At 48.9% G+C, this 27,205-nt stretch overlaps 1 protein-coding gene across 1 annotated transcript in view; it reads right to left on the bottom strand.

Moving 5' to 3' along the window:
- Cplx2 (complexin 2) overlaps window positions 1-18,794 on the bottom strand; it is a 74,184-nt gene extending 55,390 nt beyond the window's left edge. The window contains exons 1-2 of the mRNA XM_057788207.1: window positions 18,567-18,794; window positions 9,961-10,040 (exon numbers count right to left, since the gene is read on the bottom strand). The gene's annotated coding sequence lies outside the window, so the exon portion shown is untranslated. The remainder of the gene's footprint in view (window positions 1-9,960; window positions 10,041-18,566) is intronic.
- Window positions 18,795-27,205: the final 8,411 nt, after the last annotated feature.

The following is a 27,205-nucleotide window of genomic DNA, read 5'->3' as shown; positions in this document are numbered from 1 at the left end:
AGGACATGATCAACAAGACAAAATGGCAGCCTACAGAATGGGAAAAGATCTTCACCAAGCCCACATAGGATAGAGGGCTGATCTCCAAAATATACAGAGAACTCAAGAAATTGGTCATCAAAAGAACAAATAATCCAATAAAAAAAATGAGGTACAGACCTAAACAGAGAACTCTCAACAGAGGAATCTAAAATGGCTGAAAGAAACTTAAGAAATGTTCAACATCCTTAGTCATCAGAGAAATGCAAATCAAAACAACTCTGAGATTCCATCTTACACCTGTAAGAGAGGCCAAGATCAAAAACACTGATGACAACTTATGTTGGAGAATAAAGGGAACACTTCTGCATTGCTGATGGGAGTGTAAACTGGTACAACCCCTTTGGATATCAGTGTGGCAATTTCTCAGAAAATTAGGAAACAATCTTCCTCAAGACCCAGCAACACCACTTTTGGGTATATACCCAAAGGATGCTCAATTGTACCACAAGGACATATGTTTAACTGTGTTCATAGCAGCATTGTTTGTCATAGCCAGAACCTGGAAAGAATCTAAATGCCCCTGGACCAAAGAATGGATAAGGAAAATGTGGTACATTTACACAATGGAGTACTACACACAGCAGAAAAAAATGACAACTTGAAATTTGCGGACAAATGGGTGGATCTAGAAAATATCATATTGAGTGAGGTAACCCAGACCCAGAAAGACGAATATCATATGTACTACTCATAAGTGGCTTTTAGACATGAAGCAAGCAAAAACTAGCCTACAATCATAATCCCAGAGAATCTAGACAACAGTGAGGACCCTAAGAGAGACATACACAGATCTAATCCACATGGGCAGTAGAAAAGACAAGATCTCCTGAGTAAATTGGGAGCGTGGGGATCCTGGGAGAAGGTAGAAGGGGAGGGGAGAGGAATGGAGGGGAGCAGAGGAAAATGTATAGCTCAATAAATTCAATAAAATAATTTAAAATTATTTATTTTTTGAGATTCTAATATAATCACATGTATTTTTAAAAGTAAAGGATATTAACAATAAAGTTTTTTTTCCTTAACAGAAACAACAACAACAAAGTGGCTGTCCTGGAACTTGCTATGTAGGCCAAGATAGCCTTGAACTCACAGACATCTGTCTGCCTCTGCCCCCTGAGTAGTGGATTAAGGGTGTATGCCACTAGACCTGGTTTAGGAAACTGTTACTATTTTAGGCTCCTGTTTGCTCTACTAGGGAGTCCATCATTTGAGGTAGGTCGACCTTTCTTTGTTGTCTGGTGACACACTTTCTAGAGCAGTGGTTCTCAGCCTTCCTAATGCTGCGACCCTTTAATTCACTTCCTCATGTTGTGCTGACCCCCAACCATGAAAGATTTTTGTTGCTACTTCATAACTGTAATTTTGCTACTGTTATGAACTGTAATGTAAATACCTGTGTTTTCCGATGATCTTAGGTGACCCCCGTGGAAGGATCATTTAAACCCTAAGGGATTGTGACCCACAGGTTGAGAACCACTGTTCGAGATTTCTATTCTCTAGGCTAAATGACCCTAATTTACATATTTACACCCGGTGTCCCACAGAATGGATTTCTTTTTTTCTTTTTCTTTTTTTTTTTGTTGCTGAAGCAAAAAATGGACATACAGACCTCTGTTCCCACCACCTCCATCCTCACCACACTTAGCTCAAAGAGAACAACTTCCGGAGGCCAAAGTGGTGATTGGTCAGGGGACGAGGCAGATCCCTTTCCTTAAACCTTATTCCCTTGGGACACTAGGTCCTCTCGTGACGCATGTTATGGAAGTGGTCCAACACAGAGCAAGATACTGGAGGGGGTGTGGGAAGTTATGAAAGTCTTGTCATGGGGGTATGTGGATGAGAACTGGCAGCAGTTGGGAGGTACTAGTCTCGCTGTCTCCAGACTCAGTGGAGAAAAGGAAGAGAAATGACATCAGTGGAGTCCCTAGAGTTGCATGGGCCCGTTAGATGCACAATCTCATGGACTTCATGTGATCTTCTCCCTGCTCTTCCTGCTGGCATTGAATGTGCAAAGGAAGGAATGCTTCCACACACACGCTATGAAGAGCCCATTGCTACGTGAGGACATTGGGTCCTGATGTGCGAGTCTCTAGAAGTTTACAGTCATCTTCGAATCCCCAGGTTCCCGGACACTGGCTGCAGGTTATGATCCTAGCTGTAGGGGACATAGGCTCAGGGAATATATGCTCTCACTAATTTCTCCATCTCTGAAAGGGAGGCACTCACTGACGCTACTGGCCAATGACTGAGAAGAGGACCAGCGGCTATGACTTCCAGGCTGAGGTGTTTAAGAACAGGTGGTCCTCACCCTCTCCTCCCCTGCTGTATAACGACAAACCCAGCCTGTCTCCCAGAGTCACAGCTGGGAAGGACACTCTCCTCTTTTTACAGGTGACATCACGTAAGAGAGAAATGACCACTATTGTGTCAAGCCACACAGAGCTCAGCCTTTATTGGTCATCACAGTGTGATCTGGCTATCTTCCCAGCAGCCCCTCCTCTGCCACTGCCACAGACACTGTATGGGAGGCATGGGGGCTGGCTTCTAGCATAGAGATTCCTCAGAGCTTGTAACCCAAGGGCGGCAGACAAGAACCACTTAGAACAGCGAGGTTTAGTATTGTGACAGGAGGGGAAAGGGGCCTATGGATGTCCAAAGAAGGGTGACAGGGCAGAAGGAGGGGGAGACCACAGGAGATTTTTTTCTCCAGGAAGCGGCATTTCAGCCGAATTACAGCCACAAACAGAAGTGGATTCAGCATCGACCAACTGGTATATATTGTTTGGTCAGCACCATATTGATATCTTTTGTTAACTGATGACATGTAGGAGCCTGTTCCTGCAGTAGTCTGGATTTGACATTTTGCTTTAAAATAAATATTACAAAACGACTAAACAGGGAACAAACAAAGCTAGGCCCATGTGCCTGTGTGGTGACAATTACTTGAGCTGACAGTGACTATCATATAGTCAGATCCACATAACCATGTTGCCACAGCTCCCTGGGGAGCATGCTGTCCTCTGATTGCCCTGCAGACAGCAGAGTACCCCAGTCAGTATCTCCTCTTTGGGGTTGTATCCTACCTGTGACCTGTAGCTCAAGACAAAATTGGAAATTTACCTAAAACATTCTGAGTCTTTGCCCCCCTCCCTTTCTTTTTGTAACTTGCTTCCTGGCTCTCGGTTGTCAGCTTTGCGTATGACAACACCATTTTCGCATTGTTAAAAGGTTGGACATGCCATTTAGATTTCTTCAGTCCTGTGTATCTTAGACTTCAGCAGTGAGGCCAAGGGCCACTGGCTTAGCCTCATTATCTTCCCTAGAGCTCTAATCTAGAAGATTCTAGAAGCCTGGGGTGGGGTTAGGAGCCTATGCACTGACTCCTGATTGAGGTGCTGACCCTAGTCCAGCCATAGTGAGAGAAAGGAGGCCCTAGAGACTGTACCCACAAGTCAGGCTGAAGGAATCACATTGCTGGGGGTCCCTTAGCTCTTCAGAAGGGACCCCTAAGGGTTTGGGCTTCCTAGAATGGCTCGTTCCTTCCTTTGACCTCAGCTCTTCCTCGACTACAGGACTGCATGTTGTGTGTGCTAGCTTTCACGCTTTCTCTTGGCCCAGTGTACACAGAGCCAGGCCCACTGGGCCTGTGAATCTCAAGTTCAGCTGTGACTGATGCCTCCCACAGGAGGCCTCAAAATTGCCATCTCAGCTCCTCTTCCAGACCCTCTGTGTCCCTGGGTAGCTGATGACACCTAGAACCCCCTTTATGGAGAACAGTAAACCTTGCATTAGATGGTACTACCAACATAGCTGAACTCACTTATGACCCTTCAAGTGCTGATGTAAACAGTTTGAGTTTCCACCTAGTTCTTCAGAATGCTAAGCTGGCCCAGGTTACCTCTTTTGGATCCTCAATTCCCTCCTGGTGGAACCACCCAATCATTTTTTTTTTTTTTTTTAAGATTAGCCTTGCTACAAATGGATGAATCTAGAAAACATCATACTGAGCGAGGTAACCCAGACCCAGAAAGACAAATATCATATGTACTCATTCATAAGTGGCTTTTAGACATAAAGCAAAGAAAACCAGCCTACAATTCACAATCTCAGAGAAACTTAGACAACAATGAGGACTCTAAGAGAGACAGATATGGATCTAATCTACATGGGAAGTAGGAAAAGACAAGATCTCCTGAGTAAATTAGGAGCATGGAGACCATGGGAGAGGGTAGAAGGGGAGGGGAAAGGAAGGAAGGGGAGCAGAGAAAAATGTATAGCTCAATAAAATCAATTTTAAAAATCAGAAAGAGAGAGGGAGAAAGAGAAAAAAAAGATTAGCCTAGCTAAATATTAGAGGCCTGAGATCTGCTCCAGACCTGACTTCTAGCCACGGCCTAGGTCTTATTGACTTTTGTCCTGGTTCGTACGCCTCTATCTCAATCAGGAAACCCTCCGTCACTTCCTTGGAAATGTTCCTCCTTCTCAGGAGCCTGCATTACCCTCTCCAGGATACATTCCCTGAAGGTTGGAGATATGGTAGTGAGAGATCTCCCTGCAAATGGGCTAGCATGGGCTTTAGGCTGAGGGGCCCTCCAACGTTCCTGCTCCATCAGTTCTTCCTTAGTCGAGGGCTATCTTCATCTTTTTTACTCCTGTACCTTTTGCTTGTAGTCCTCTACAGGCTGAACGTTTCAGCATCTCATCTTCAGTGGATATGCTTTTAGAAAGGGAACGTGAGATCTATTACATAAGCAAGAATCCAGTATAGACCCTTCCTGATTTACTATGGGGGTCACATCCTGATAACCTTACTGTAAATAGGAAATGCCGTAAATATAAACACAGTTAAATACCTTTGCGGAATGCCCAAGCTTAGCAGCACAGTACATGCTGGAGTGCTGTGTCTCCCTTTGTCACCGGGTGACTGACTAGGAGCTGGGCTCCCTGCCACTGTCCGGCATTGCTGGAGACAGGTTCATACAGCACACTGATAGCCCAGGGACCGATTACGACTCAAGATTCCAAGTGTTGTGTGTGTGTGTGTGTGTGTGTGTGTGTGCGCGTGCATGCATGCGTGTGCCAGAGGACAACTTTGGTGTTGCTCCTCAGGCACTGTCCATATTTTAAAGAATTGCATTTCATTTATTTGCTCATGTATTTTTTTAATGGACTTATTGGTTTATTTGTGTGCTCCTGTAGATGTCAGAGGGACAACCTTTGGGGGTTGGGTCTCTCTCTCTACCACGTAGGTTTTGGAGATTGAACTCAGGTTGTTAGGCATGGTGGCAAGGATCTCCCCTTACTGGGCCATCTCACTGACTCTAAAGATGTAGCCGAGGCTAACCTCAAACTCATGTTCCTCTTGTCCCTGCTTCTTTATCATTTTCTACCAGCATGAGACATCACAACTGACTTTCTTTTTTGAATACGGTTCTTTATTTAACCTAGAGCGGGACACCTGCTTTGCCTCAGTGAATGAGCTTGATGCTAGGTCCGCATACAAACAAAAGTTAGAGTAGAAAAATAGAAATAAGAACTCAAAGTTTTGAGTTCTTCCTAAGTGACAGACACCATGGTTGATGTTTTACATGGATTGTTTCAGATCACCCCCCCCCCCGCCCTGTTTTATTTCTGCTTCCCAAGTACTATTCATTTGCTTGGCAGGTCTCTTTACACTGATTTGTCTTCTTAAAAATGCACAAATTTATCTTCCAAGAAAATGCTATATTATTTCCATAAATCAGAGTTTGATCTATGGCTTCCATATTTCTCACGTGCACTGATTACGAGCTGCTGAAATAACAAATATATGTCTGTGTACCACCTAAAGTCATCTTACACGGCATCGATCTTGTGTGTGCGAGTCTTTGGGGAATTCAGCAGCATCTCAGCTAAAGCGACACATACCCCTGGGAGGATGCTTTACAGACGAGAACAGTCCTTCCTGAAGTCCCAGCAGTGTGGAGGGGTGGAGCTGGATTTGAATCCAACGGTCTACCTCTGGGTGCTTGGGCCTTTTCAGTTCTATTGCTTGTCAAATAAATGTATTTTTAAACCCAAAGACCCTTTTAAGAATAAAACTTTACTTGGGAGTCCAATATATAAAACAAATAAAAGCAGAGATTTTGTGATTAAAATGAGCTAAGGAATCCAGGGTGTGTGTGTGGGGGGGGGGGGACTTCCCTTCCACCAAAGTCATCCTCTTAATGTCTCGTGAGACCCTTTCTCAGAAGCCTGGAACTCATAGGGACATCGTTTCAAACCCACAGTCTGTTACTGTCCCTTGGTTCTGTTTAGTTCAGCTTTCTCTGTAGACTCCTGAGGGGTGAGTTGTGGGTCTGTGCTTTCTTCCTGGTTGGCCCTCTCTGCTTAGACTTTGGCCACCTTTATAATTTTGAAATTCTCCGTCTTGCCATCTTGAAACATTCCGTTGGCTTTCTAAGACTGGCTCTGACCTCATTGCTCATCCATCACCCGCTGATGTAACCGTATCCAGTGTTTTAGAAGGCACAGAGGGGACAGGGAAAACTAGGAGACTTTCCTTTTATGAGGTCTCACTGGTGTTGGCGCCAGACACAGGCTTGCCCAGAGTGCAGCCATGAGCATCCCCTGCTCACCCAAAGCTCATTTGCTCTCCAGGTTCCTGTCTTCCTCAGGACTCTGGTTGCATCCTGGGTAGTGATTGAGACAGAGCCAGCCAAAGTGCCCCAGGCATGCTGGGTGTCTTCTACAGTGATGTCAGAGGCCGATGTCCATCTCCACCCTGATCCTGAGACACTGGTCCTCTCAGCAGTATCTGATGTACTCTGGAATTAGAGCTATACCTCACTCAGACCCCACATCTTTTTCCCAGTGAGGGCCATTCCCAAGTATCCCAGCCATTGCCTAGCTCCCGACCTCGGCCTGCTTTTTCTTCTCATGGTAGAGTTTGTCTGACCACCTAACTTCGAGGTCAGGAGACCTATGAAGCTCCTCTTTGCCCAGAAATAGAGGAATCTAGTGCCTTAAGAAAATGAGCAGATTTGGACAAAATTCCAACAAACTTTAAATGTTTCTAAATGATAGTCTACTGTACTCTTTTTCCTTAGTCCTGAATATGGATGGTCCTGGTCCTCTCTGAGATGCCCTGAAATGTCCTCAGTGCATCATCTTTGGGGGTCTCCCTTGTGCTATAAGGCCAGGTCTTAGCTGAGGCTAAGCCCAAGTTCTAGAAAGGTTTGTCTTGGTGGACCCATGTACGTTACTAAGTTCAAAACTTTCCATCACTTAGATAACTCTGCTCACGTCAAACCAAGTCAAGCAACACCAGCCCGAGTCACTGTGCACTGCTGCTTGCTCATACTAAGCCAGGTCGCCATCAGGGAACGAGAGTCCAGCAATGAACAAGAAGCACTCCTGACTCTCCAGAAACGTTTCTGCTTTGAATCAAGATTCCAGTCTTAAAATTTCCCTGAGCAAAAACATTTCCCATGCACGAAAGGCTGGAGTGGGGAACCTCTGCCTCTGGCCTCCTCCCAAAGGTTTGCTGTCGTGGTTTGAATTCTGGTCGCCAGCTGTAGAGCCTTTAGGAGGTGGAGCCCGCCTGGTGGAATGTCCCTATGTGCGCCTTAGTCTTCTTCTTAGTCTGTGAGCAGCTGCCACCCACACCTGCTGCTGCAGAGGCCAGCTCCCACCACCCCAGGGGACTGAAATCTCTGTAACCCTGAGCCCAAACAGTCTGTCGTCTCTGATGTAGCAGGCAGGGGCTCTGTCACAGTTACTATCACCCTTCTCAAACCACCTCCTGGAGTATTGAGCTGAGCACCTCAGATGGCAGAGCTGGCTGGCCCCTCCCTTTTTAGGGTCTGCTGTGTAGGGGTCTTGAGTCTTTTCTTCATCTTTCAGTCGCTTGCTTATTTACTCAAAGCCTTCACTAAACACTTAGTACAGATGTGCTCAGCACCACACAGACATCACCACATTTAATACCCTGTGACAATTAAATTGTCCAGGTCTCTGCATAATCAATATAAATCTAGAGGCATTTAAGTGACCGGCTAGAATGTAACTCAGCCCTGACGCCAAAGCCACGCTCTCCGTCTCTCTCTCTGCTGCCTGTTAGAACAACCAAATAGACTGTAGTCTTACAGAAACACATTCTCTACAGAGGGAAAGAGAGGATTAATGGATATCTTATGGAGGGGCCGAATCCCACCTGACTACTTTATTAGAATTCTTTGAGGAGTGAACTATGTAGGGAGATAAATGGTGACTTTCACAAAAAGCCTTTGTTAAGTTTCTATCCCAAAGCCTATTAATAAAATTGATTCATTATAGAATTGGGCAGAAGTGGGTGGCAAGTGGGAGGAAGCCTATTTTTATATGGATAGAGAACTGGCTTAGAGACAAGAGGGAGGGTGGGGATAACGGGTGCTTTTTCAAACTGAGAACTAGGGTTCCCCAGGAATTGCTTTTGAGTTAGGTTTGGCTATAGGTGTCGAGCACACAGTGTGTGTGAGCCCTGGTCCAAACATGGGGCAGCCCAGAGAAGCCAGATTCTGCTCATTCTTAGAGGATCTAAGGAGGGCAGTGTGAGAAGTCTTCATTGATTCAGGGACTGCTCTTCAGGGAGCTGCAGAAGGTGACCAGGGAGCAGAAGGACCTCCACGCTGTGGCCACAAAGGTGGAGGTGACATCGGTTCTGCCACTGACTCTGTGGGATACTGGGCAGGTCCCTCACCCTCTTGGGTCTCAGTTTTCTTTCCTATACATTGAAGTGTCAGCTCTGATGGCCTGGGAAAAGTGGAACGCCCTGGGTGGAGGACACTAGCTTGAAACAGGAAATACTAATGAGAAAGTTTTCATTTCTTATAACCCAAACACCCACCTGATGGGATTTCTCCTCTCCGTCCCCCTGTCTTCTCCCCTTCTCCCCTCCCCTGTGACTATCAGGCAGAGAGCCAGGAGGTCTGTGGTGCTGGGGCTCAGAGCCCAGCCAGGGATTCCTCAGTGGCGTTGCCTGTGGATGACTCAGCATCGTAAATAGCTCCCATCTGGATGAGCCACGGTATCTATAGCGTGTGCGCGATCTCTATATCCACACACCCTCTCTCTGTACAAATATGTGGATCACTGTATGCTAAATATGAGGTGGCCTGGAGACGTTCCTCCTCTTAGAGGACTATTTGCTAGGAAACTCAAGACTGTTTATTTAAAGAAACAAATTTACAATTATGCACACTGTGGCGGGGAAGAGATGATGTGGATGGAAGGATGCTGGGGGTGGGGCTGATCGGGCTGGGCCTGCTAACCTGCAAGAGAGCTGAGGCTGACTGCTCCATCCATGGTCCTTCTGTATTTGCGGAACCGAGAAATGGACACACTACTGAGATACGCGGATGGAGTAGGGGAGGGGTGTCGTATTTTAGTGGAAAGAGCAAGGAGCTGGCGGTGACAGGAGAGCCAGTCCTGGCCCAGCGTCCCTATCTTGTCACAGATGAATCATCAGTTTGTTCATTCACTTGTTAAACACTACCCAAGTGCCCCTGTGTGCATGGCTCCAGCCAAGGAGAGTGGATGGGGATTCAGCCTTCTCCCTCTGCCTGGCCTGTACTCTGGGCTAGCCCTGGCCTGTACTCTTGGCTAGCCCTGGCCTGTACTCTGGGCTAGCCCTGGCCTGTATACTGGGCTAGCCCTGGCCTGTACTCTGGGCTAGCCTCCGAGCTTCAGTTTTCTCCTCTGGAAGCAGAAATGGGAATGCTCACCTTGGGCTTTGAGAGATAGCTCTGGATAAGATATGCGGCCTAAGCCATCGCACCGCCCCCAGTTGACCCATCTCACTCCAACTTGGAAATGGAAGAACGACCCCTTTCATCTTAATCCCAAGCAAGAGGCTCCCTGAATGCCACCCATGGCTATGACCTTGGGCAGCGCCCTTACCTGTGATTCCTGTGTGAACTGGGATGCAGGGGCCTCACGCACCAAGCAGGGTCGATGACATGTCAGAGAAGTTCAGCTTCCTAGAGAAGGAGAGAGGATTTGGAATTGAGAGTGTAGTCAGGGGTGGGGCTTCCTAAGTGAACAGTGAGACCCCAGTGTCCCCAGCCACTGGCCATCTCCTGCCGAGGCTGTCACTGCTTCTTTCGGTTCTAGCAAAGAGTTGGGTGGGATGGGGCTCTGCCTGGCATCAGATCCAACTCCTGGCTCCTTCTCCCCTAATCTGCTGGCAGTCACCCATCTTATTTACTGGCTCACAAAACACTTGTCTGGTGCCACCAGTATCTGATTGGTGTCAACAGACACATTTTTTTGACAGTCATGTCTAGTTTCCAGTTCTGGTCTTGGGGATATTCGTTGCATATCCCTGACCCTCTGCTCCCTCTCACATATCATGGGGCTTTAGCAGTGCCAATTCATGTAAACTGGATCTTGGCTATGAAGACACATAGAACGTGAGCCCCTCAAATCCTAGTTTCTTCCCTCACTTTAGCCTTGGGGTGTCAATCTTGCTGTAAGAGGCAGGAGGTAGCACGTCTGTGTCTGTTTCCAGACCTTCCACAAGGTCTGCCAAGGTCAGTGCCCCGCCAGTGTTTGTTGACCGGGCCTGCTCTCATGGTCTGGTGGAGCTGTCTTTGCACACCGAGGATTAGAAAGGTCAGTTTCGGAGAACAGAGGCAGGAAGGCAGTTGGTGTGGCGGCCAAGTGTACATAGAAGGCAGGAAGGCAGTTGGTGTGGCGGTCAAGTGTACATAGAAGTACCCATGGGGCTGGGACCTCACCCATAACTCTTGCACTTGTCCACTCCAGATTTCAGGGCCTGGGAGGTGGCCCATTTTGGCCGAGCACCGGATGTAGGCTGTGGAGCGGCCTTCAATGCCTGCTTACCCACTTTCTCCCAGTACAGCCTGTTACTTCCTCCTGGAGTCTCTCCCTGTCTTCTTTCCAATAACAGTCTCTCTCCCGGTGCTCCAGGAGCAGGCGGATCTGTCATTTATCACCATGGGGACTGAGGTTCAGAAGGATGAAGGGCTGCCTGGCTCACAGAGGCACTAAGTGGTGAAGCAGGGAGTCCCACAGCGGTGACTCGAGGTCCTTTGTCACCAGCAGTTTTCAGGTCCACTTTGGATGAAGCATCTATCTGACCCCCCATCTTGTGTGATCCTGTTTCACCACACACAGCTCTAGCCATGAAGCCCACTATTGGAAAAGGAGCTCCTTCAGGCTGCCCACCCCCCAGAGTCCAGGACTGAGCAGGACTTTGGTAGGTGTCTGATGAACGAGTGCCTGAGTAGGAACTGTGTGGCTGAGCGAGAGGGCCAGGCCATGTTCGGATGCGGTGGCACAGCCGTAAAAGGGACAAAGGTGATCCCTACTCTCAGAGAAAATCAGCAACTGGATTGGAACCATGACCAAATTACTGTTTTCTGATTGGCTGGGGCGGGGAGGTGGAGCTGTGTGTGTGTGTGTTTCAGGGAACAGATGGGTAGAGGGACTGTATTCCGCCCAGCAACAGCATCTAAGTGCAAACAGTAATTTGTGTGTCTTCGGCTGGGCCACCTGGGTGCAGGATCAAGTACCTGAACTTTAAGAAGTCAACGAATTAAAAACGGGTGGTACAGTTAACTGCTTGGTGCCAGCCTCCTGCTGAGTCCCAAACAGCTAGTACTTTAGGTGTCGGCACATAGTTGGTGTCTGCACATAGTAGGTGCTTAGTCAACTGTGGAGTGAATTAGAGAGTAGGCAGAGAGCAGGTCAGGATAACTTTCATCTCAGGGCTTGTGGGAGTCCAAAGCATCAACTCTCAGCTTAGCTGCAGACGTGTCCACAGCGAGCTATCCTAACTGCACAGGGAGGCTCTCAGTTTTAGCACCCTGTCTTGAACATCTCACTACCTGGTCAGTCCAGTGTCATAGACTCCCTCTACAGAGGATGGCAAAGAGGCTCAGTAAGGACGTGGCCCGTAGTTGAAGCCCAGGACCCGTGCCCATTTCTAGAAGTGAGATGCAGACAGCTGCCCAGAAAGCAGTCGACGGAAACACAGTGTGAATCTCACTCTAATGCAGGCTTGTCGAGGGTGCTTCTCTCCAGGAATGGCAGGGGTTTCCCTGAGAAGAGGAACTGAGGCCTGAAACTTAGACAGACCGAGAGGGCAGGGGGCTGGGGAGAAACACCATCTGCAAAATCATGGAGGCAGTAAGGTCCATAAGGAAACTTGGAATCGTGTGGCTTGGCTTGGGGCAAGATCAGTAGGGCCCACATGTGTGGGACTTCAGAACAGCCAAGGGAGGTAGAGAACCCTTGATGGGCCCCAGATCTGTGCCTCTGGAAGACGGAGAGCACTGGATTTGAGTTGGGGAAGGTGGGCACTTGAGAGTGTCTTGCCAGGCTGTGGGAGGCCCCCACTGTTTGCCACTTTCCCTCTATTTACTCCTTTTCCATCCTGCGACCTTGCTGTGTTTTTTTCTGACCCAGGGCATCTGCCCTTTCTGCTTCTTATGCCTGCAAGCTTCTTGTGGCCAGCTTCTTTTTTTCCTTTTATTGAGATGTTAGCTTCACTACCTCTTCCTGAATTCTTCCCTAGATGTTTTATTAAACAGACCCACTTTCTGTTACACATCCCTTCTTTACCTCTTAGAACTTATAGAACCTGGCAAAATGATTTAAAGTGTTTGTTTTCTTCTTCCAATTAGACTTGAGCTTTGTGAAGGCCAGATCCTTGTTCTGCCCCAAGAATGGCTCAGGGAGGCACTTCCGTGTCTGTCTGCACATTTGGGAAACAGGAGGATAATACTTACTATACAGGGTTATTGACAGCATTGAAGACACACTTGCATGTGGCCTACCAAAGCCAGCATGACCCCGGGGATCCCACCAGTCAGTCCCCACTTTCTGGATCGTGAAGCTGAAGCTTAGAGAAAGATGGGACTGGCTACGTGACCCAGCTAAGAGATGATGGTATGGACTTCTCTGATGTCGGAGAAGTGCCTGGCCCTGCACCCTGCTCTGAGTAGGCATTCAGCAGCGAGAGTTGGCGCTGGTCTCCTCCAGCCATCTGCTGCTTGAACTGAAAGACCCTGCTTGCATGCCTGGCTGTCACAACTTGCCAACGAGTCAGCCACAGGAATTCTAATGGCTGGGTTTTTGTGGAACACAAAGGTCTGCCTCTCACAAATGGAGAAATGCATTTTCTCTGCATCGGCAATTACCACATGGAACATCCAGGCAACTGGTCTTGTCTTGTAGGCATGTTACCAAGATTAACTTCTGAACCCTATGAAGGGTTGCTTGTTGGGGCTCGAGGGGGCAGCTAGGATAGCGTCTTTCATCACAAGAGAACCTGGGACTCGAGGGGCTTGAGAACCCCCTCAAGACAAACCTCTCTAGCTGTTTGATCTATTTCAAGGAGAGCCGTTTCCTCGCTGCCTTAAATGCTGAATCTCCTCAAGGCTTCGAGGTTTCTGATGTGTCCTCTCCCATTTGGTTACTGACTCAGCAATGTAATATATAAATATTGGCTGAGAACATACTAGGCATTCTTATAGGCTCTGGGGATATCACTGAGGGACAAAACATAACCAGCCATTGCCATCCTACAGACACGTGGGAGAGAGCAGAGTCCTGCTGGTAACCAGCTGTGTGACTGTGAGTTAGTTCCCTTCCCTCTCTGGGCCTGGGGCTTTTGTTGTCCTCCACTGCTAGATCTCCTCTCAGAATGTTCTGATGGCACCCACTGATTACAGAGCATGACGGATGTCCCTAGCCTGTGACTGTAGGTCCTTCACAGCATCTTGTTCACCCACTGCTGCTTTTTCTTTTTTGTTTTTATTTATTTTGCACGTGCGGTGTAGGTATGTGTGTTTGTGTGTACTCACATGCCTCTGTGTTTGTGCGTGTGTGTGTGTGTGTGTATACATGTGCACCAGAGGTCAATGTCAGGTTCCTGCCTTATTTTTTTGAGACGGGGTTCTCACTGATTTGGTTAGAACAGCTGGTCAGGAAGGCCCAGGAGGCCTCCTGTCTCCACTTCCCCAACACTAGGATTACTTGTGTGCATAATCACACTTAGCTTTATGATGAGTGCTAGGGATCTGAACTCATGTCCTCACGCTTGCCAGGCAAGCACCTAATGACTGAACCAACGTCCAGCCCTCACATTTACTCTCTGACCGCTAGGACTCTCTGAGTGTCTCACAGTTTAATCTACAGAATCCCCTTGAAGAAGGGACGTGAATTCATCATCTCTAGAGTGAGGAAGTGGAGGCCACAAGGGGAGATAGCAGCTCCTGATTCACGAAGCTTCTCAGTGGAGGGCTGGAATCTGAGCTAGACAGCCCAGATCTGAGGCCATGCACCCCTGTCTGCCACTGTCTCAAGTTAGCCCTCCCCATGGGGTGATGCAGTCTTTGTCTGTTTGTCTGGGTGCTGAGCAATCTCATCCCTACTCTCTCCTCTGCTCCTAGCCCATCAACGTGGGCCACCCACTCTCCACACAGCCACCAGAGGCTTGTTTACAAAACAAAATCAGTTTTACCATTTTTATGTATTTTAAATAAAACTCCACCTTGTGACCATGGCTTGGAAGGTTCTGCACTGTCTAGCCCTGCCCTGTCCTGCCCTTCCCTTCCCTGCCTCTGTCTATGGCCAGTTCTCTGTGTATTCACTCAATTCCAGACACACTGACCCCCCACCTGTCCCAGCCAGCCCAGGCTTACACTTAGCCATTGGCTCTTTCCAGAGTGTTTTCCCCGCAATAGGACACGACTCTGTTGTTTGGGCCTCAGTTCCACGTCACCATTTCCATACTAACTGTTTAGGTGTTGTCATCTTTACCTTTGATTGTTACTAATGATGGTGTCTACTCTGAGGGTGTGAGCCCCAGGAAAGCAGGTGTCAGATGTATCTGGTTCTGTCTGTCACCGGCACCTGCAGTGTCTGATGTGGAAGAGCCTGCCAGTGACTAAGTGTCTTGAAGGAAGAGTAAGAGTCCCCCTGAGGCTCTCTCTGTGGCGATTCAGCTAGGCCCTGAGAGGGTGGTCACCAGGTCTGCTCATTCAGGCTAACTTCACAGGTGCATGCTCACTGTCTGCCACTAGCTTTCCTGCCTGCAATCTTACACCCAGGCATGGGGCAAGTTCATTGGCTGCCTTTTGCTGACTTCCCTCACTAGGGATGCTAAGAGCTCCTTTCCTGTTTCTTTGTTTGTCTTCCTTTAACTTTGGGTAACTTGTGAGATATTATTTTTCACAGTATGTCACAGGTCAGGGGCTTCCCTGAGAAGGGAAAATGCTAACTTTTAAGTCAGAACACCAGAGCCCAATCAGAGCACACCCATTCAACACAGCTGTTACATCTCACCAGTCACGGGAGAGACTTTAAACTCTAAAGAGACACAGAGTGCTAAGTTCTGTCAGGGCCTGGGCCAAACACTACTTACTCACTGAGCACATCAAAGGAGCCCAGAGGGACGTGTGGCCAAATCCAGGCCAAATGGATAGACTTTCTCTTTCTGGGTTCATCTACCAGGACGAAACTGCTGAACTCCACAGAGATGAAGTCTGGGTGTCTAACTTTGGAGCCCTCTGCTAACAAGAAGCAAAGAGTCACCTGGGGGATGAGCATGGTGACCAGAGGATTGGTGTCACTAGCCTTAAAATCACTTCTAAAGCCCATGAAAAGGCAGCTGTCAGGTCTGAAAGATCACCCACCACACCTGACCTTCGTCTTGGAAACCAGGAAGATTCTCTTCTCTGCCCTACTTTCAAGAGCTGAGGAAGGAACTGTCGTACCTACCAGAAAACCCCAAGGCCAAATTTTCTAGGCAAAACAGTGAGCTGAAAAGCTCTCTGGATGATAAGTTCAAAGATCCTGGCCCTGCTCTCAGGACTGGGGAAGAATGTGGCTTACTTATGGCTATACCTTCTGCCTGGACGCATTCATGATGCAAGTCACTTGGAAAGGAAGCTCACTGTTTCTTTACAGGACTCAGTTTGTCTGGATTGTGGCTGATGGCCTCTGCCTTGGTAGCCATTAGAGTATCATCATCGTACAATTCTGGCTCGGTAAAATCTGTCATCTCCCCTTTCCTCCCAAAGTAGCTCCTTCTCAAGTAGGTGTCACCACAGTGGGGCTTATCGCCCAAAACTTCCTGCTGAGGACAGGAATGCCCCCATTTCTCAGTCACTCTTTTATCACTCAGTGGTGGATGCAGGAAGGTCAAGATCTAAGGACACCTGAGGCGGTGCGGCACCCGAGTGACACAAGTTGTCATTGATGTTGAAAATATCTCTGCACAAAATAGGTCTTAGATGATGTCTTGGGACTGTTTTTTCCAAAATAAAGTCAGTGTGTGTGTGTGCTTATGTGTATATGTGTGTGTGCTTTTGGGTGTATGTGTGTATGCTTATGTGTATGTGTGCTTGTGTTTGTGTATGTGTGTGTATGTGTGTGCTTGTGTGAGATGAGAGGGAGTATGGGTATAGAGAAAATTGTCCAGCCACTGAAGCTGGACAGTCTCATCCCCCTACCCTGCTCCCTCCTTCTCTGGGGTCTACTGTAGTGTAGACTGGCCTTGAACTTACTTCTATCCAAGGATAACCTTGAACTTCCAATCATCCTGTCTCCATCTGGAATCACAGTTGTCTGCCACTATGCCAGGCCTATGTAGTGCTGGGAATCGAACCCAGGGCTTGGTGTATGTCAGGCTGGTGCCCTAATGACAGAGCCACATCCCTAGCCTCTCCCTTCCCCTGTCTATTAAAAATATTCTTGAAGCATTCTATCCTGAAAGGCACTTTGGGGCCTGGGCTCAGCCTTTCTGTTCTCTGTTCTCAGTCCCCACCCTGAGGACCTTCTGGCATGGTGACATTACCCTGGTGGCTGTGATTTCACACCTCTAGGCCTTTATACACAGCTCCATCTGTCTGCCATCCCTTTTCTCCCGCAATCCAACAGTCCTGCCTCTCAAGTCCCACAGCCTTGTTTACTAGCCTGAGTACTTCTCACGTCGTGTTTTAATTTTATTTTTCGCTTCCTCTGCTGGCCTGTGGCATCCTTGGGGCGCTTCTCCATCCTCCTCAGAACATATTTTCAGAAATAATAGTATGATGATAATAATAATACTTTTCAGAATAATAGTAATGATGATAGCTACAAGGTTTTTTTTTTTTTTAGTGTTAATGTGCCAGGCACCCACCTCACTAAACCCGTTACATAGCTGTGACATTAAACCTCAACATAGTGTGTACTGTTAATGTTATCACCCTTTCTTGAATAGCCAAGATGCTTTCGGGTGGTTATTTTACTGTATGCTACAAGATGACAGAGCTGAGGCTGGGTTCAGAATAAAGGCCACCTGTTCTTCTTTCCCTAAGTCCTTAAGGTTCCAGGAGTTGAAGAGCTTAGGTTTTAGGCTCCATTCTACTTCTCAATTGTTGAGTGACTTTAGGGGGCACCTTTGCCCCTTAGGCTCTGTCTGCCAGGTAGAGTCTTTCCGAGAACTAGAGGATCACGTGATGCGAGGCCCTCCCAGCTTCAACCCCTGGAGAGGAGATTTTTCTACGGTTGGTTTTCTGCCCAGGAGCTGGCTTCCCTCTCTGGGAACCTCCCAGCTTCTCATCCTCAACCTCTTTTCTCGCTAATTGTCGTCTCTCAGAGCAAAACCGCGTTTGCAACCTGCTGCCGGGGTCGCCTCTGCCTCCCTCCCTCCTTGCCAAGCTGGGATTTCTCTTTAGGTGGGGATGGAGCCCTGGGCAAGAGGGAGAGGAGCCTGCTGCTGCCTGGCTCCTTTCTGCGGCTTTCCTGTTGTTTCTCAGCCCCTTTCCCCCTCCTTCCCCCCCCACCCCGACAGAAACTCAGCTTCACACTTTCTAGGGATGCTCCGGGCACAGCCGGAGCCAGCGGTTTTAGCGGGCAGCCGCGGGCTTTCTGGGTTGGTCTCTCCCAAGTCCGCCGCCCGGAGGTGGGGTGGGCATTTGCAGGAAAGGGGGGCGGCGCACTCCTTCCTCCCAGGGCACACTAGGCCCAGCCCGCTCCGCTGGAGCCGGGGACCCCCCCCCTCCCCGGTGCCGGTTCTCTCCACCCTCTTTCCGAGTCCTAGCGGAGCCCAGCCATTGCTCCGGCCAGGCCTCGGTAACTGCAGACCCAGGCCGGGGCCGCGGCGGTGACTAGGCCCGGGTCCAGGGCGCCCCCTCCGCAGCACGGGGAGGAATGGGAGTCCCCGACAGGGCAACCTTCGGCCTGCGGGCGCCCAGGCTCGGGCGCTGCGCTTTGTGGGTCGCCGCCGGCTGCGGATGCAGCGGCTGGAGAGGGCTGCGGGGCGAGCGCGGGTGTGAGCGCGCGGAGCCCCTGGGCCGCTGCGTCCCCTGCGCTCGCTGAGCCCAAACGAGGCCGGGAGCTGTCCCCGGGGCGGTGCTGAAGGGAGCGGGGGAAGCGCAGCGAAGGGAGCGGCCGGAGCAGCGGCGCCGCGCAGGGCTGGGGCAGCGCGGGCCCTCGGCCAGGGTCTCCCCAATCGCTCGGCTGGCGACACGGAACGAGCGCGGTCTACGAACCTGTTGGAGGCAGCAGTTCCTCCGCGGCCGACCAGGGCGCCCGGGACCGAGGCTCTAGCGCGCCTCTCCCTCCCGTCCTCCTCACTCCTCCGCCGAGACGCTCCCTCCTGCCGAGCTTAGCGCATCACGCGGGGGGCCCAGAACCCCTCTCCTGTCGCCCCGAAAGCTGGCCGAGCTGCAGGGCACACAGCTCAGAGGCCTCCCCCAAGGGCAGCTGAGATCCCAGGGAGACCCGAGCTTCCTGAGAAGGGAGGCGGGGGCTGGCTGCTGGGACAACGGCGAGTGGCAGAAGAAAACGGCTGGGAAGCAAGAGGGAGACAGGGGAGTTCCCTAGACTCACAGCTCTGCCTTGAAGTTTGGGGACGCGGCGGGCGGAGAGGGGAGCGGGTGTTGCTAGGATATCCCGTCTTGGAAATCTCTTTCCACCTCTCTCCATTTCTGTGGCCAGTAACTCCAACATATGCCTCACACTTACCTGTTCCATGGCAGACTCCACTCAGCTCTGTCTCTGACATCTCATTCCAGGACGCCATTAACCGTCCCCTAGGGAAATCTTTCTGAAGATAGGATATTTAAGATCATTCAGCAGCAAAGGGCAGAATCTCCTCTCGGGTTCTCACCGCGACAGAGGACTACCCCAGGGCCTTTGCACCTGAGTCTCTTTTTTACCTGTTGACGAAAACCTTACTACTTAGGTTTAATCCTCAAGGTACGGTGTCCTCACTGTCACTGAAGTCTCTTGTGCCTCGGGTTGGCCTGTAAGTCTCTCTACCAGATGCCCCATCACACCTTATTATAATTGCTTATCTCCACCCCAAGCTACCAGTCGTGTAGAAACTGGATCCATATTTTTCTCGGGATCCCCAGCACCTAGCACACAATAGTTGTTCAATTATAACTGCTATGTCAGGGAACAAATGTAAAGCATAGCTCTGAGGAACTCCCCTTTCTTCGTGTGACTGCTCATTTGATTTCCATATTTTCATTGCAGCCTGCAAGGCCCCACTTGGCAGCCTTAGTGCCAACACTTCTCTGAGTCACCAACTCCCCTTACAGTGACCTCAATTTCCACCTTGAGCTGCTCAAAAGTAGAAGTTACTGTTTTCTTTGCTTGCCACAGTCATCATCTTGACTCACAGGGCTGAATCCTTCTAGTCATTTGGATTTTAGCTTCAATGTTCAAATGCCACTCCCTTGAAGAGGCTGTGTGGCCGTGTATTTAATCCAAGGGTGTCCAACACCTCTGTAGGCAACAGCATCACGTTGCAGTACCGAAAGGTGGAGCATCCCTGGTCTCATGCTTCCCCATTCACTCTGGAGCGTACTTCACAAGGGCCAAATTTCCATTATTTAGTAGTTTCTGCTCTGAAATAATTTTACATCCTTTGTTATGTATGGGGGATTGGTCTCATATCAAATGGTATCAAATTTGTATACAACCTACAAAATCTTCCCATATGCTCTTTTTGGGGGGACAGGGTCTCATGTAACACAGCTGGCTCTTCTCCTACCTCCACCTCCTAAATGCTAAGATTGCAGGCGTGGGCCACCAGGCTTGGTCTTCTCTCTACCTCCAGCCATCTGTGCCTGCTGTGTGCTCAGTTGTCAGCATTCTGAGCAGGATAGATCTTAGTCTGCACATCACAGCCCCCTTTTCCTGATGTGTGGGTGACTGTGAAATCACCCCTGGGCCAGAAGTTACCAGAGAGGGTTTGAAAAGAGCGGACATCCCTAGAAAGGGAAGACATGACTGGGAGTGGGCCTTGGGCCATTTTGTCATGCTTTAATGGGATATGCCACAGACTGGGCAATTTATCATGAACAGAAATGTACTGGCGCATTGTTCAAGTGGCTGGAGAGCCCAAAGCAGAGGAGTTGGCAAGGGTCTTTTCATTATGTTATATCACGATCGAGGAAATGAAAGAGGAATAGGGAGGGGGAGGAAGGAGGGGAAAGGAAGGAGAGGGAGAAGAAAGAGAGAGAAACCTTTTTTTGTATGTTTGTCTTTTTAAAAATTTATCTTTACATACTAATCCCAGTTCCCCCTCCCTTCCCTCTCACTCACCCCCCCCATCTGCTCCTCAGAGAGGGTAAGACCTCCCATGGGAAGTCAATGAATTCTGTCACATCACCACGTTGAGGCAGGACCAAGGCCCTCCCCCTCGTGTCTAGGCTGAGCATGGTTTCTCTTCATCGGAAATGGTTTCCAAAGAGTCAGACCATTCGTTAGGGATTGCTCCTGTTCCCACTGCCAGTGGCCCCACAAACTGTCCAAGCCACCCACTGTCACCTGATTTGAGAGAGAAACTCCGAACTTCAAGCTCTGTGACAATAGTCATTTATCTACTTATGAGGACAGAACCATCGTGAACTAATGCCTCCTATAAGAGAATTCTGTCTCTAATATATGAACCTAGAGACATGGTCAGTAACAACAGGGAAATCATAGCTATGTAGCTGTGGGTAGAGTCAAGGGCCTGAGCAAACCCTTTCCCAGCCTGGGCAACAACATCAGGAAAAACCATTTCCTTGTCCTTACCACCCAGGGCAGTTCACACCAACACTCTCACTTGATATACATGACAACTTTAGCCAGTGGGCATTATTCTACCTGTTTTATACCCCAAACCATTGAGGGCAACAGAAGCAGACTAACTTGACCAAAGTCAAGCAGCTTGTGAAATGGCGGTACTATTGCTCGTACCACGATCCCTGTTGGGATCTAGAGGTGAGGAATGACTTTTTGCATCTAGGATTTCACATCACTAGGAGACACAGGCTGAACAGCAGATTGTAGCTCAAGAATGACTTTCAACCGGGAGAAGAGTGAAGTGGTATAAATGGCCAGACGCCAACGGACAGATGACACCCACATCAGGAAAAAATGGAATGTGAATACCAGCTAGAACCTGTTGAGCGCTATCCAGATGTGACATACTGTGGTGAGAATTTTGCGTGCTGTGTCTCAGCTGGTCATTCCTTCTTGCCCTTCTTCATTTTACAAAGGAAATTGGAATCATGGAGCTGGTGAGCAGCAGGATGGGCTTTAACCTGAGTTTATTTGACTGAGAGCTTGAGAGCTTAACCATTATGAGCTGCTGAATTTGAATTTCTGGTGAGCAGGGATTTGGATATGATGATTAGGTCGTAAAAAAGCTGTGCATTGGATGTCCTCACTCCTATTGAGAAAACTTGGTGTAGGGAGTGCTGCCAGGCAGTGGAAGGGAGGGTGACACTACCTTTGGGGACAGTTACAGAGGCTAAAATTGAACTTTTAAGGACTAAGTAGGGGTTTCCAAGCAGACACAAAGGGCGAGTGTTTCAGACAGAGGCAGAATATTCAAGGGCCTTTGGATATGAACATGAAGGGGTTGTTATATGTGCGTGAGGTTATATGTCACAAGTTGTGTGCTCATGAAGAGGCTATAAGGAGGTGATCAGGCTGGAACAGGCTTGGACTCAGTTATCACGATTTCATCTCTGAGGCAACGGAGACCCACTGATGGGCAAAGACTTCACCTTTGACAGCTTTGTCCCGTCCTGGGTCACCCCACAGTTTCAGTGTTGTCCTCTGTGATTTGCAAAGTACTTTTCCGGATGCTGTGCATGTCACTCTGAGGTGATGTGGGCCGGACGCTCCGCGAGGGTACCATGCCTATGGTTCTTAATTGGTTTATATAACACCTGGCAGCAAACCTGGGCCTATGCGGATGCCCAGAGAGCAATGGGGAATGAAGAACTGTGCACAGGGCGTCTTGTTAGAGGCGACCATTCCAGCGACAGAGCGTGAGAAAGGGCACACGGGTCTTTAGAATGCCTACTCTGGAAAGCACCAAGCTACTGCTTCCTGCCTCTGAGCTCCTTGAAGAGGTTGGGATTCAGCTTTCCAAAATGGCCACTGAACGATCACTGCTCCTCTTCCCCGCCATCTACAGAATGGCATGTTGGCACCAGGCTCCCAGTACCCAGCCAGGCCTGGGCTTCTCTGCTGTGTTATATCTTTTGGCTCCTGGATTTTAGTCCTGGTGTTCTCTGTTATGTGACAATCACATCCTATGGCATCGTTTGAGTTTATGGTTTAAAAGGGAGGTTGCTGTGCTGATGGCACTCTTGGCTCCACCCCTCCTGGAAGTGCTGTGTGCTCTGGGATTGGCTGGCTTGCAGGGCCGGCTGAGGTCAGCACTGCTCACTTCGCAGCACACCTGCCATTCAGTGTCTTGCAAGTCCTTGGGCATCTCTCCTTGTCAGTGTGGAGTCATAGAGGAAGATTACCCCTCAGCATTCAGACTGGAATAGGTGTCTCCCGGGAGAAGGCAGACCCGCATACATTCTCTAATGCGCCTTCCTCTCACCCGGTCCACAGTGCGATTACCTCTCATTTTAGTTCTGATGATAGTTTCCGCTCCTTGAAACGCTGGCTCCCTTATTCTTTATTTCTCGTCCTTTCACCGAATCTCAGCTCCGCGAGAACCGAGCCTGTTGTGTTACCCCTGAACCCGCTCTTTCAGTATGCTTTATGTTGCTATGGTGTCTGAGACTGGGGAATTTCACAAAGGTGTAGAAATTGATTTTCTGAATTCTGGAGGCTGGGAACCAAGATCAGTGAGCTGGCACCTGGAGGGGGCAAACACTGAGTTCCCACAGGAGGAAGAAAGATATCCTGTGAGCCCTTCCTCCCCAGCACAGATTCACCCGGGACACTGCCTTCAAGGTGCCACCTTCCACAGTGCTACCTGAGATTTTGGGGTTACCGTCGGTAGCAGCTGCTAGAGTCCTGGGTCAGGCAGGATGTGCCCTCTGCACCTTCCCGTTAGGCACTCGCGGTCAGAGCAATGTACCACACCTCAGGGATTTCACTGTTATCCATTTCACATCTGACAAGTATTTATAAAAAATATTTCATGTTTTGTTCACGTATTTGTGCTTAGGTGTGTGCCACATGAGGTGGGTGCCCAGTGGCCATCAGATCTCCTGGAGCTGGAGTTAAATTCAGTTGTGAGCTGTCCCATGTGGGTCCTGGGAACAGAACTCAGGTACTTTGGAAGAGCAACAAAAGTGCTTTTAACCACTGAGCCATCTCTCCAGGTCTTTATAGATGTTCTTAAGTCCCTGGTGTCACAGTTTTAGCGAGTCAACTTATATTCATTTTTGAGAGGGGAAAAAAGGGAAATGCAATTCTTTAACATGTATATTATATCTCATTCAAATATTAAAACGGGCATTTGACGGTAAAACTCTCATCCTTAGTTCACAGACGAAGAAATGGGCTCAAGTACTGCTTATTTGGATTGCATAAAGATAGTCTCATGATACCAGTTCAAATCCACATTAGCATGCCACATGCCATTCTGACATTTAGGGAAAGATAAAGGCTTGCCTCTGGGGAACCATGACTTGTGTTCTAGGCTAGTTTTACCTCTTGCTGACTTTTGATGTTAGGTAAGCTGTGTGAAGCTAAGCGGTCTCATATGGACTAAAATAGAATGCATTTCTTAGAATTGTTTATCGAGAAGGATAATACGCCTGTGAAGTGCTCACACATGAAAAGCGATCAGTACCGTCGCTGCTGGTGCTGGTACTTATGGCAATCTACTTGCTGTTTCAAGATGACGTCACAGAGCTGCGGAGGGGTAAGTTCCTGCTCAGGGTTGGCGCAGCACTTTATGGTTGTATGTAAAATTCTTCAGAGCAGGACTTGGGACAATGATTCTCTTCTGATGGGAAAGAATGAGCAAACCCATGCATGAATGATGGCTAATCTTGGTTGTCAAGTTGACTACATCTGGAATCAACTAAAACGCAAGCAACTGTGAGGGGTTTTCTTAATGAGAGTATTTATTAGAAGTAGGAAGATCCACCCTAAATCTGGACCACACCTTCTGATGGCAGCCCACTTAAAAGGGCATGGGAAACAGAAACTGTGTTTTTTGCCTGTTTGCCCTCACTCCAACTGGAAGTTCACCCGTCTTGTTGCTGTCATGTTGCGGCAGCCGGCATTAACTCCAGCCTCTTCAGGATTCCCAGTATTTGGAGACCAGCGGCTCTCTAGGACTTCCCTGGGACTCCAGCACTAGACTGGTGCTGCTGAAAACATCCAGTTTCAAGGACTGAGCAATCTCCATCCAGATCCTTAGCCTTTCTGTCGTGAGACAGCCATCGCTGGACTACATGGACCACATTCGTAAGCCAGTATAGGAAATAGTCCCTTAATATATATTCATCTATATATTCAGTCCCTCAGTTCTGCTCCTTTAAGAGAGGCCCTGACTGGTACGGTAGGTCTCTACTTCCCTGAGTAGAGGAAAATAATGGGCCCAAGAGGAAGGGACTTGGTCAAGGACAAAGCCTCAGCTCGACTAACGCTCAAGCTTTAGAAGAATGTGAGTTGCCAAGGTGCTTGGGCCCCTCCCTTGGGCTCTGAAATTACAGCTAATCCCTTCTCCATTGTGACTGCCACAAGGGGAGAGAAAAATCCACAGATAATCTCTAACCCTCACTTGAGCCAATAATCACACCCATTTATCTCCCCTTAAAGCTGCTTAGTATAAGGTGGACAGGAGGCCCGGCAGCAGGGCCTGCAGCTTCTCTCAGGTCTGACTGCCTGCAAACAGGGTATTTTTCACGACTGTTGGGAGGCAGACGCCGCAGTGAAATCAGTAACCCAGTTATCCCGACCCATTGTCCAGGATGGCATCTGCAGAACTGGAAATAGTGTTTCTCATTGCCTTCTGGGGAGATCCATGAAGCTTTTTCCTGAGAAGAAGAGCCGCCTGTGCCTTAGTTTCTCTATCTGTAAAATAGAGATAAGGGCCTGGGTGCTGCAGGTCCTTTGCAACACCGAGTGAGTTGCTGTGTGCGGAGACGGGCTACTGGGCTGTTTCTATCCCAGTGCCAGACAAATCTACATCGGCCAGTATGAAGTGTGGACTCTGAGCACTCTTAGATGAAATGGGGAGTCAGTCCACTCACGAAATGTACATGCGTGGGTTTTGAGACAAGCATGCCCAGGTGGGAGGGATAAAAGCTTGATGTTAAAGAGAGAGAGAAAAAAGAGGAGTTTGTCTGCAGGTGACACTCCACTCTACTAGTGTTAGGACAGAGCAGAACATCTCCTGAGTGAGAAGTGCTCTGTGAAGGTCCCCAGGAGCTCGTCCCCAGCTACTGGCATTGAGGGTGCTTAAATTGGTCTCATCAGGTCTGGAAAACTCTAGAGATAAGAGTTTTGATAGATATGAAATAGAGAAGGCTGGTGCTGGGTGTGGTGGTGCACTTCTTTAATTCCAGCAGCTGGGAGGCAGAGGCAGGCAGATCTCTGTGAGTTCAAGACCAGCGAGACCTATACACGTAGCTGCCCCTCATCTCAAACCAAATCTATAACCAAACCAAATCAAACTAAACAGAAAGAGGTGGCTGGCAGACCACACTCATTATTTCAATAGTATGTGCATACGTATTATGTGTCTTTCTTTTGAGAAAGGGTTTCACGGATGGGAAGATAGATCCAGCCCTACCCTGAACTCATAGCGACCTTCACACACCCCAGTTTCCTGAGTGCTTGGACTACAAGCATGAACTGCCACTGCTGTGTTCAGCAGATATGTATTCAGTACCTGCTATGTGCAGTGTATAACTCCAGATACTTAAAAACAGGACGATGAGCTCCACATACTGTCCCCTGGCATGGAGGGGAGACAGTAAAATCATAACTGGGGGAGGCTTTTCTTGTGGTAACTGTTATGGAAAACTGGAAACTGGTGTGGTCCAGCTGAACTGAGGGTGTGTGCTTGCTTTCCTACAGGGCCAGAGAAGACCTCATATACGAGGTGATGTTTAGACAGAAATGTAAGGGAGCCATGCCATCAGAGAACAAAGACTGCAGAAGTCACAGGACAGCCAGCATGTCTGAGAGACCCTGGAGAGGCAGTTGGCTGGAGTGGTGTGGATGAGGAGGCGACTGAGGGGAGGGACAGAAAACTAGTGAGGAGAGACTTCAACAGCTGGACAAGGACACCGGGTCTGGCATGTCATGTGTTCAACAAACACTGGTGGAAGGAAGGTGGCAAGGGAGGGAAGGATGAGTGGGAGCGCATCTGTCTAACGAGTCCTGAAGGGGCTGTCGGGACCCGAGGGTGTGCCATACTGTAGCTAAGCTCATGGATACTTGAACCTGGGGGTCCCCCAAACAAAGAGCATTCAGGAGCGGGCCAGCCTGCTGGGCAGATCTATGCAGGACAGAGGAGCAGGCTGTGTGCTGCCTTTGGGAAGCCACTTTGAATTGGACTTTCTAGAAGATAATCTCAAAGGAGGTCAGTGATAGTGCCAGTAAAAAACAGAATTTCAGAGATCAAGTGTTTCTAGTGACCGACAGGAAGATGCTTTTGACACAAGGCCCTCACTTTGCCCACTGTTAGAGTCGCTGGCATCTGCCTTTCAGAAAAACATGAGACTCCAAGAGGGCGTGTACGAAAGAGGACTGGATAAACTATGAAAGGCTGGGATGCGGTGCTGGGAAGGTGGCTCAGTCAGTAAAGCGGCTGCCGTGCAAGTGGGAAGAGCACACAATTTAAAAAGAGAAGCAAGTGGTGTATGCTTGTGGTCTTAGCACTGGAGAGGCAGAGACGGGGGTGGGGTGGGGGTCC

The sequence above is a fragment of the Chionomys nivalis genome, chromosome 13 (assembly GCF_950005125.1).
Source record: "Chionomys nivalis chromosome 13, mChiNiv1.1, whole genome shotgun sequence".
Taxonomy (NCBI): domain Eukaryota; kingdom Metazoa; phylum Chordata; class Mammalia; order Rodentia; family Cricetidae; genus Chionomys; species Chionomys nivalis.
Note: the sequence above shows the minus strand (reverse complement) of the source record. Positions and strands in the feature narration are given on the sequence as shown.